Raw genomic sequence first — 12436 nt, 5'->3', positions numbered from 1 at the left:
AAATGTATTTGTGCGTTTATCGAAAACGGTTTAACGAATCCATTTGAATTCCATAACTTTTTGTCAGCACTACCTGAAGATGATCTGGTTCAATTTTCGTGCAAATCGGACAAACCGTCTAGGACGAGTTCGAAAAAGTAGCTTTTTTTGAAAATTCAAGATGGCGGCCATATTTTTATGACGGAAAATGACGTCATAGGGTGCAATCGAATCGACATGAGCTCAGGAATCATATAATCAATAATTTTGTTGATTGGCCTTACGGTTCAAAAGTTATTAGCAAAGTAAAAGTGAAACTTTGGACAGGTGGTGGCGCTAGAGGGAATGACTTAGAAACACCAAAATTGGTGTATTTAATGTTGGGACTGTCCTCTATCAGAATGTCAAACCAAAACAACTTTCCCGCAATCGGTTCTATGGGCTGCCATAGACTCCCAGAGCGGAAGAATAATAATAATAATAATAATAATAATAATAATAAGAAACGGAACAGATACAATAGGTGCCTCCGCACCTTCGGTGCTTGGCCCCTAATAAATATAGCTGCAAGCAGCCATTACCGGGGCCAAGCAGAATAAGACGACAAGACATGCCAACATGTCTGAAAGTGTCAGACCAACTGCAACAATGAGCAATAAAGACATTTAAAGAGGATTTTAGGCAAAATGCCTGAAAAATCATAGAAACAATAATTAAAAATATGATTTGATGGATTATCACTTTCGACCAATAGGTGGCGCAGTTACAAAACTGATGTGATGTGGTCAGAGTGAAGTTACAATGACACATACAAAGTTTGGTGTCAATATGTCAAGGCATTGCAGAGATAAAGCCTTAATTAGTGCTATTAGCATCATGCCTCAACTTTGCTGCTGCGCTATACGAAAACGGTTTCGTCTATCGACACAAAATCCATAACTTTTAGTCGGCACGGTCTGGAGATGATACGATTCGATTTTGGTGAAAATCGGACAAACGGTCTAGGAGGAGTTCGAAAAAGTAGGTTTTGAATGAAAATCAAGATGGCGGACAGGAAGTTAGGCCAAATAAGGTAAACTTGGTATCTATGTTCTCAGCTTGACCCAAGGAATCGACTAAGATGAGTTGCATTACAATAGGCCAATTTATTCAAAAGTTATTAGCAGTTTTGGAAATTTTGTTATAACTTTTGACCACTAGGTGGCGCTGTTTCTAAATATGTTGGGTACCTTCAGGGGATGGTGCAGATGGCACATTCTGAGTTTTGTAATATTACACCAATGCATTTGTTTAGTATAGCATTTTATTTCACAAAACTGTATTGAAGTCAATGGGAATTTCATGTTTTGTTCTATTATAGCGCCACCAAGAGGCTCAGTCCAACCATTTTTTTTATGTGTCCTCAGAGTGAGCCCCTACATATGTGTGTCGATTTTGGTGAAAATATCTCAATTCGCTTCGGAGTTATAGACATTTATATGAAAAAACACGTAAAAAATGACTGACACATGACTTTGATTGGAATTTACTACCCCTAAACATCAATATTTTCGCATTTGGGCATTGGCGTATAGCTATCGACCTATGTTTCCAAACTTCTGACGGTGGTTTCGTCTCGATCGGACAAACGGTTTCGAAGATATAGCCAAATGTTTTTTAAGTGCTAAATCACAACGCTACACAAACCGTAAGGCGAAACCTAGCATGTTTGGTATCGTAGGACTCAGCAAGGTTTCAGGAGTCTAATTAGATGAGTCTTGTGAAAATAAGTCGACTGCACCCAAAGTTATAAGCATTTGAAAAAAAAAATTCACCACTAGGTGGCGCTGTTTCGAAACTTCTCACACTCCTTCAGGACATCGTGCTGATGACCCATACCAAGTTTCGTAACAATCCGTTCATGCGTTCTTAAAATACAGCATTTTAGCACAAAATTCAAAATGGCCGACAGTCAAAATGGCCGATATGGTAAAATTGGATATCAGTCGACTCGGAATGTTGCCCTGAATCTAACGAGACCAATTTTATGATTTTTGGACAAACTGTTCAGAAGTTATAAGCAAAAATAGCCATTTTTCATATCTCCGGACCTGTAGGTGGCGCTGTGCCGAAACGCAGCATGTAGCCTCAGGTCATGCTTGTGAGTACATGTACCAAGTTTGGTCTGAATACGATAAACCGTTGCGGAGATACAGCCTTACGACTGTTTTTGCAAGCGCTACGTAAAATTTGTTCGAGCGTTTATCGAAAACGGTTTGACGAATCAACAAGATTTTAATAACTTTTTGTCACCCCTGCCTGAAGATGATCCGATTCAATTTTCGTGCAAATCGGACAAACCGTCTAGGACGAGTTCGAAAAAGTACCTTTTTAGGAAAATTCAAAATGGCGGCCATGTTTTTATGACGGAAAATGACGATATAGGATGCAATCGAATCGTCATGAGCTCAGGAATCAGAGGAAAAAAGGATTTCGCTGATTGGCCTTACGGTTCAAAAGTTATTAGCAAAGTAAAAGTGAAACTTTGGACAGGTGGTGGCGCTAGAGGGAATGACTTAGACACACCAAAATTGGTGTACTTAATGTTGGGACTGTCCTCTATCAGAATGTCAAACCAAAACAACTTTCCCGCAATCGGTTCTATGGGCTGCCATAGACTCCCATGGCGGAAGAAGAAGAATAATAATAATAAGAACGGGAACAGATACAATAGGTGCCTCCGCACCTTCGGTGCTTGGCCCCTAATAAGAACGGGAACAGATACAATAGGTGCCTCCGCACCTTCGGTGCTTGGCCCCTAATTAAAGCTGCAAGCAGCATTTATCGGGGTTCAAGCAGTTAAGGCCTTTAAGCACACAAGCATCAAAAGACATTACGTTTTATTTAGCAAGCATTTAACAACTGCCATCATAGATGAAAAAGTCAATTTACAGCCAATACATGCAGTTTGCCATAGGAAATATATGGTTTTAAAGCGTTTTTACAGTTATAGCACCTTTTTGCCTGAGTCTTCTTACAGTCTTGCCTGATCTCCACCACTTTTATTAGTAGTACTCAAAGTGTGCCTATATATATGTGTCAAATTTGTTGTAAATATGTAATTTTGATTAGGAGTTTAGACAATTATATTCAGTGGCGTAACGAGCCAACACCGGGCCCTTAAGTAGGATTATCAAGGCGGGCCCCTTGATGACGCAATTGATGACATTGATGACGCAATGTCCGCGAGTTGGCTACCATGAATAGGGCAGGATATGATCATACACAGCATATAAGAGATGAGATGACTAACAAAATCAGGAGGAGCCTACGCTCACCAAAAAAAAAAACAATAAAAAAACACTGGTGACAGCGCACCATAACACATTGTTAGGCCTAGGTCCAAATACATAAAAAAGATGCTCTCATACATTATAGTGGGATTTTCCGGGCTTTCCTATGTGCAACTGCAAAGTTGTCGATTAGATCAGGATTGTGCGCACGGGCATTCTCAATTGACCCTTCGCAGGGAGTTTGATTGACAGGCGATCTGACTAATCATAATCCGCCATTTTGTCCCACAAAGCAGTCAGGAGAGTTAGTAGATTAACTTTGGAGGATTTAAATTTGAAAAACAAAGTGTACTGACGTCTTAGCACTTTAAAACAACATTCCTTTTATGTTCATTCATGTTTATTTTAATGCTATAAATTAACTAGAAGGAAGAGATGATCGGTTCACGAGCAGCTTTAACTGAGCCTTGAGTCTACAGCGATCTGTCAGACACATTAAACAGTCACAAAACGGTATTTATTGTTTAAATGTCTCTAAAAAATGACTACATTTGAAAGGTGAGACTTTTGGTGCTTTTCCATTACCAGTACCAGCTCAACTCGACTCGACTCAGCCCGGCTCGCTTTTCGCTCCGTTTTCCATTGCAGATAGTACCTCCACAATAGTACCTGGTCGTCATAGCGACGCCGCAGGAAACTGCCGTGACTTAATCTTCTACGCGATATACATCCGCTGCCACACACATTGGACAATGGAGGAAATCGAGTGTATGCTGTTTTTGGATGTTTTTGTTTTTGCTGTTTTTTATTCAGGATACTCCGTCTGGCGCGTGCAATGATGACGCAGTGAATAGTGACGATTCTCTCTGACCAATCAGCAGTCTGCCGTGTTTTCACGTTACATTTTAGTATCGCCTCAGCTTGCCCCAGCTCGCTTAAAACCTCGCCGGAAGTGGTACGAAAAAAAGTACCTGGAAGCAGGTACAGGTACAACTTTTACACAGTGGAAAACCAAACAAAGCCGAGCCGAGCCGAGCTGGTACTGTGTAGTGGAAAAGTGCCATTTGTTTCATATCAAAAGTACTTGTCTGTCAGCGCGCAGTCTCCTCTCTGATCCGCAATGTATTTTTCACTGCGTGAGAACTTGGTGTGGTGTGAGAGTGGCGTCGCTTGTCAGACATAGCAACAGTAACTAAAGTGGGCGGGTCTTTGCGAATGGTCATTGACAGTATGGACGGGGATTCGCCAGTCCCAATTCAAAACAAATTTCATGACAATCCATCATTGTTTGTTTCAAACATGTGAGAGCATCAAAATGATCCATGGGTGAAATTGATTGGATTTAATTCATTTTTTTGTCAGTTCCTATCATAATTTTAACATTTTGGCGTTATTGTTTAGCTATTTACCTATGTTTTCAAATTTCCTTTGTTTTTTTATTGTTGTCTCGATCGGACTAACGGCTTTGAAGATAAACACAATTTTTTAAAGCTCTAAATGACACTTACAAAAACCATAAGGCAAAACCTGGCATGTTTGGTATTGTTGGACTCGGCAATGATTCAGGAGTCTTAGGAGGTCACTCCTGTGAAAAAACACTGGCTTGAAACTTCTAAGGCTCCTTCAAGGCATTGTGCCAATGACATATACTGAGTTTTTTGAGATACACTAATGTTCTCATAGACTATCATGGCACCCTGGACAAAGACACTGCGTGCCAATTTTCAGTAGACTAACATTTGGGTGCGCTTATAGCTATTTTCATGATTTTTTTCCACTGTTATAGCGCCACCAAGTGGCCAATTGTCACGATTTTTTTCATGTCAACTCAGATTGAGCTTATGAACATGTGTCCCAAGTTTAGCAAAAATATCTCTTTCCGCTCACAAGTTATACCCATTTTATAGTGCCACCAAGTGGCCAATTGTCATGATTTTTTTTTCACATGACCTCAGAATGAGCTCATGAACATGTGTCCCAAGTTTTGCGAAAATCTCTTTCCGTTCACAAGTTATAACTGTTTTGTAGTGCCACCAAGTGGCCAATTGTTGCGATTTTTTTCAAGTGATCTCAGGTTGAGCTCAGGAAGATGTACCCCAAGTTTAGCAAAAAAATTCCTTCCCGTTCACAATTTATAACCGTTTTAGTAAAAGTGGCCCTGGTGCCATCAAATATTTTGGTTCCCCTTATCGACCGTTAATTGAAATTTAGAATTGTTTGGATGATTATTGATTGTCAGACTCCAGAGAATATTCTTGCAGTGGTTTGGTTCCGATCGGGCCAAAAACATAGGAGAAGTTCGCAAAAATAGGTTTTTCCAAAAAATGCAATTTACTCGAAATTGGCGCCTGAAGGGCAAGCAAATCGGAGATAGCCATTTTGTCCGCCTTGAGCCAAGGATTCCAACGATATAAGACACCTGATCCTGGGACAAACGGTCTAAGAGTTATGAGCGATTTTCAACTTTTGGTTGCTGTAGCGCCACCTATGGGCCAATCGGGGTCATACTCTGATAGGTTGTCCCCAAATTGAGGCCTACCATCTGGCCAGGTTTCAAGTCTCTAGGCCTTACGGTTTGTCCTGCACGATGCGTTTTACAAATCCTCACAATTACAATAGGGTTTCAGCATTTCATGCTTGAACCCCTAATAAGAATGAAGGCTTTTTGCCAGTTATAGCGCCACCTATGGTCCGATCTCCATGAAACTCTGCATGTTTCCTCCCCATGCTCGGACACATATGCTCGTCAATTTTGGTGAAGTTCTGAGTTTTCCTTTGGGATTTATAGGCTTTTGAGTGTACTTTGCCACGCCCCTTTTCTAAATGACCCTGTTACAGCCACCCAAATGCCAAAGTTCAACTTTTTTTTGATAATTATTGATCTAGAGAGTCCAGAGAATTGTCCTGGACTGGTTTGGTTCCGATCGGGCGAAAAACCAGGGACTAGTTCGCAAAAGTAGGTTTTGGACAAAATTCGACATAGCAGAAATTTTTCCCTGCCTACATCCAAATCGGAGATAGCCATTTTGTCCGCCTTGAGCCAAGGATTCCAACGGTATAAGACACTTGACCCTGGGACAAACGGTCTAAGAGTTATGAGCGATTTTCAACTTTTGGCTGCTGTAGCGCCACCTATGGGCCAATCGGGGTCATACTCTGATAGGTTGTCCCCAAATTGAGGCCTACCATCTGGCCAGGTTTCAAGTCTCTAGGCCTTACGGTTTGTCCTGCACGATGCGTTTTACAAATCCTCACAATTACAATAGGGTTTCAGCATTTCATGCTTGAACCCCTAATAAGAATGAAGGCTTTTTGCCAGTTATAGCGCCACCTATGGTCCGATCTCCATGAAACTCTGCATGTTTCCTCCCCATGCTCGGACACATATGCTCGTCAATTTTGGTGAAGTTCTGAGTTTTCCTTTGGGATTTATAGGCTTTTGAGTGTACTTTGCCACGCCCCTTTTCTAAATGACCCTGTTACAGCCACCCAAATGCCAAAGTTCAACTTTTTTTTGATAATTATTGATCTAGAGAGTCCAGAGAATTGTCCTGGACTGGTTTGGTTCCGATCGGGCGAAAAACCAGGGACTAGTTCGCAAAAGTAGGTTTTGGACAAAATTCGACATAGCAGAAATTTTTCCCTGCCTACATCCAAATCGGAGATAGCCATTTTGTCCGCCTTGAGCCAAGGATTCCAACGGTATAAGACACTTGACCCTGGGACAAACGGTCTAAGAGTTATGAGCGATTTTCAACTTTTGGCTGCTGTAGCGCCACCTATGGGCCAATCGGGGTCATACTCTGATAGGTTGTCCCCAAATTGAGGCCTACCATCTGGCCAGGTTTCAAGTCTCTAGGCCTTACGGTTTGTCCTGCACGATGCGTTTTACAAATCCTCACAATTACAATAGGGTTTCAGCATTTCATGCTTGAACCCCTAATAAGAATGAAGGCTTTTTGCCAGTTATAGCGCCACCTATGGTCCGATCTCCATGAAACTCTGCATGTTTCCTCCCCATGCTCGGACACATATGCTCGTCAATTTTGGTGAAGTTCTGAGTTTTCCTTTGGGATTTATAGGCTTTTGAGTGTACTTTGCCACGCCCCTTTTCTAAATGACCCTGTTACAGCCACCCAAATGCCAAAGTTCAACTTTTTTTTGATAATTATTGATCTAGAGAGTCCAGAGAATTGTCCTGGACTGGTTTGGTTCCGATCGGGCGAAAAACCAGGGACTAGTTCGCAAAAGTAGGTTTTGGACAAAATTCGACATAGCAGAAATTTTTCCCTGCCTACATCCAAATCGGAGATAGCCATTTTGTCCGCCTTGAGCCAAGGATTCCAACGGTATAAGACACTTGACCCTGGGACAAACGGTCTAAGAGTTATGAGCGATTTTCAACTTTTGGCTGCTGTAGCGCCACCTATGGGCCAATCGGGGTCATACTCTGATAGGTTGTCCCCAAATTGAGGCCTACCATCTGGCCAGGTTTCAAGTCTCTAGGCCTTACGGTTTGTCCTGCACGATGCGTTTTACAAATCCTCACAATTACAATAGGGTTTCAGCATTTCATGCTTGAACCCCTAATAAGAATGAAGGCTTTTTGCCAGTTATAGCGCCACCTATGGTCCGATCTCCATGAAACTCTGCATGTTTCCTCCCCATGCTCGGACACATATGCTCGTCAATTTTGGTGAAGTTCTGAGTTTTCCTTTGGGATTTATAGGCTTTTGAGTGTATTTTGCCACGCCCCTTTTCTAAATGACCCTGTTACAGCCACCCAAATGCCAAAGTTCAACTTTTTTTTGATAATTATTGATCTAGAGAGTCCAGAGAATTGTCCTGGACTGGTTTGGTTCCGATCGGGCGAAAAACCAGGGACTAGTTCGCAAAAGTAGGTTTTGGACAAAATTCGACATAGCAGAAATTTTTCCCTGCCTACATCCAAATCGGAGATAGCCATTTCGTCCGCCTTGAGCCAAGGATTCCAACGGTATAAGACACTTGACCCTGGGACAAACGGTCTAAGAGTTATGAGCGATTTTCAACTTTTGGCTGCTGTAGCGCCACCTATGGGCCAATCGGGGTCATACTCTGATAGGTTGTCCCCAAATTGAGGCCTACCATCTGGCCAGGTTTCAAGTCTCTAGGCCTTACGGTTTGTCCTGCACGATGCGTTTTACAAATCCTCACAATTACAATAGGGTTTCAGCATTTCATGCTTGAACCCCTAATAAGAATGAAGGCTTTTTGCCAGTTATAGCGCCACCTATGGTCCGATCTCCATGAAACTCTGCATGTTTCCTCCCCATGCTCGGACACATATGCTCGTCAATTTTGGTGAAGTTCTGAGTTTTCCTTTGGGATTTATAGGCTTTTGAGTGTATTTTGCCACGCCCCTTTTCTAAATGACCCTGTTACAGCCACCCAAATGCCAAAGTTCAACTTTTTTTTGATAATTATTGATCTAGAGAGTCCAGAGAATTGTCCTGGACTGGTTTGGTTCCGATCGGGCGAAAAACCAGGGACTAGTTCGCAAAAGTAGGTTTTGGACAAAATTCGACATAGCAGAAATTTTTCCCTGCCTACATCCAAATCGGAGATAGCCATTTCGCCCGCCTTGAGCCAAGGATTCCAACGATATAAGACACTTGATCCTGGGACAAACGGTCTAAGAGTTATGAGCGATTTTCAACTTTTGGCTGCTGTAGCGCCACCTATGGGCCAATCGGGGTCATACTCTGATAGGTTGTCCCCAAATTGAGGCCTACCATCTGGCCAGGTTTCAAGTCTCTAGGCCTTACGGTTTGTCCTGCACGATGCGTTTTACGAATCCTTACAATTACAATAGGGTTTCAGCATTTCATGCTTGAACCCCTAATAAGAATGAAGGCTTTTTGCCAGTTATAGCGCCACCTATGGTCCGATCTCCATGAAACTCTGCATGCTTCCTCCCCATGCTCGGACACATATGCTCGTCAATTTTGGTGAAGTTCTGAGTTTTCCTTTGGGATTTATAGGCTTTTGAGTGTATTTTGCCACGCCCCTTTTCTAAGTGACCCTGTTACAGCCACCCAAATGCCAAAGTTCAACTTTTTTTTGATAATTATTGATTTAGAGAGTCCAGAGAATTGTCCTGGACTGGTTTGGTTCCGATCGGGCGAAAAACCAGGGACTAGTTCGCAAAAGTAGGTTTTGGACAAAATTCGACATAGCAGAAATTGTTCCCTGCCTACATCCAAATCGGAGATAGCCATTTTGTCCGCCTTGAGCCAAGGATTCCAACGGTATAAGACACTTGACCCTGGGACAAACGGTCTAAGAGTTATGAGCGATTTTGAACTTTTGGTTGCTGTAGCGCCACCTATGGGTCAATCGGGGTCATACTCTGATAGGTTGTCCCCAAATTGAGGCCTACCATCTGGCCAGGTTTCAAGTCTCTAGGCCTTACGGTTTGTCCTGCACGATGCGTTTTACAAATCCTCACAATTACAATAGGGTTTCAGCATTTCATGCTTGAACCCCTAATAAGAATGAAGGCTTTTTGCCAGTTATAGCGCCACCTATGGTCCGATCTCCATGAAACTCTGCATGTTTCCTCCCCATGCTCGGACACATATGCTCGTCAATTTTGGTGAAGTTCTGAGTTTTCCTTTGGGATTTATAGGCTTTTGAGTGTATTTTGCCACGCCCCTTTTCTAAATGACCCTGTTACAGCCACCCAAATGCCAAAGTTCAACTTTTTTTTGATAATTATTGATCTAGAGAGTCCAGAGAATTGTCCTGGACTGGTTTGGTTCCGATCGGGCGAAAAACCAGGGACTAGTTCGCAAAAGTAGGTTTTGGACAAAATTCGACATAGCAGAAATTTTTCCCTGCCTACATCCAAATCGGAGATAGCCATTTTGTCCGCCTTGAGCCAAGGATTCCAACGGTATAAGACACTTGACCCTGGGACAAACGGTCTAAGAGTTATGAGCGATTTTGAACTTTTGGTTGCTGTAGCGCCACCTATGGGCCAATCGGGGTCATACTCTGATAGGTTGTCCCCAAATTGAGGCCTACCATCTGGCCAGGTTTCAAGTCTCTAGGCCTTACGGTTTGTCCTGCACGATGCGTTTTACGAATCCTTACAATTACAATAGGGTTTCAGCATTTCATGCTTGAACCCCTAATAAGAATGAAGGCTTTTTGCCAGTTATAGCGCCACCTATGGTCCGATCTCCATGAAACTCTGCATGCTTCCTCCCCATGCTCGGACACATATGCTCGTCAATTTTGGTGAAGTTCTGAGTTTTCCTTTGGGATTTATAGGCTTTTGAGTGTATTTTGCCACGCCCCTTTTCTAAATGACCCTGTTACAGCCACCCAAATGCCAAAGTTCAACTTTTTTTTGATAATTATTGATCTAGAGAGTCCAGAGAATTGTCCTGGACTGGTTTGGTTCCGATCGGGCGAAAAACCAGGGACTAGTTCGCAAAAGTAGGTTTTGGACAAAATTCGACATAGCAGAAATTTTTCCCTGCCTACATCCAAATCGGAGATAGCCATTTTGTCCGCCTTGAGCCAAGGATTCCAACGGTATAAGACACTTGACCCTGGGACAAACGGTCTAAGAGTTATGAGCGATTTTGAACTTTTGGTTGCTGTAGCGCCACCTATGGGCCAATCGGGGTCATACTCTGATAGGTTGTCCCCAAATTGAGGCCTACCATCTGGCCAGGTTTCAAGTCTCTAGGCCTTACGGTTTGTCCTGCACGATGCGTTTTACGAATCCTTACAATTACAATAGGGTTTCAGCATTTCATGCTTGAACCCCTAATAAGAATGAAGGCTTTTTGCCAGTTATAGCGCCACCTATGGTCCGATCTCCATGAAACTCTGCATGCTTCCTCCCCATGCTCGGACACATATGCTCGTCAATTTTGGTGAAGTTCTGAGTTTTCCTTTGGGATTTATAGGCTTTTGAGTGTATTTTGCCACGCCCCTTTTCTAAATGACCCTGTTACAGCCACCCAAATGCCAAAGTTCAACTTTTTTTTGATAATTATTGATTTAGAGAGTCCAGAGAATTGTCCTGGACTGGTTTGGTTCCGATCGGGCGAAAAACCAGGGACTAGTTCGCAAAAGTAGGTTTTGGACAAAATTCGACATAGCAGAAATTGTTCCCTGCCTCCATCCAAATCGGAGATAGCCATTTTGTCCGCCTTGAGCCAAGGATTCCAACGGTATAAGACACTTGACCCTGGGACAAACGGTCTAAGAGTTATGAGCGATTTTGAACTTTTGGTTGCTGTAGCGCCACCTATGGGTCAATCGGGGTCATACTCTGATAGGTTGTCCCCAAATTGAGGCCTACCATCTGGCCAGGTTTCAAGTCTCTAGGCCTTACGGTTTGTCCTGCACGATGCGTTTTACGAATTACAATAGGGTTTCAGCATTTCATGCTTGAACCCCTAATAAAAATCAGGGCAATTACAATAGGGTTTCAGCACTTCGTGCTTGAACCCCTAATTAAAGCTGCAAGCAGCATTTATCGGGGTTCAAGCATTTAAGGCCTTTAAGCACATAAGCATTTAAGACATTAAGTTTTATTTAGAAAGCTTTTAACCACTGAAATAATAGATGGAAAAGTCCATTTACAGCCAATACAGGCAATTTACCATAGGAAATATATGGTTTTAAAGCCTTTTAACAGTTATAGCGCCAACTATTGTCCGATCTACATAAAATTTGGCATGCTTGTTTAGAATATTATGGCACATATGCTCACCAATTTTCGTGAAGTTCTGAGTTTTCGTTTAGGATTTATAAGCTTTTGAGTGCATTTTGCCACGCCCATTTTCTTTATGACCCAAATATAGCCATACGAAAAATTCAAAAGTTCAACTTTTTTTCGATAATTATTGATCAGGAGAGTCCAGAGAATTGTCCTAGACTGGTCTGGTTCCGATCGGGCGAAAAACCAGGGACTAGTTCGCAAAAGTAGGTTTTTAACATATTCGCGAATAATTAATGAACGATTTGATTGACAGCAATGGTTCTTGAGGCAATGTTGTTCAGCATGAGCAGATCTATCAAATGATATGCATTTTGTGACAATAAGTGTAACACCACGTGATTACAGAGCCGTAAAACTCGTTAGCGCCAACTAGTGGCCGATTTCTTTCAAAATTCTTACA

This window comes from Abramis brama (assembly GCF_963993115.1).
Source record: "Abramis brama genome assembly, chromosome: 9".
Taxonomy (NCBI): domain Eukaryota; kingdom Metazoa; phylum Chordata; class Actinopteri; order Cypriniformes; family Leuciscidae; genus Abramis; species Abramis brama.
This window is presented reverse-complemented; position numbering follows the sequence as displayed.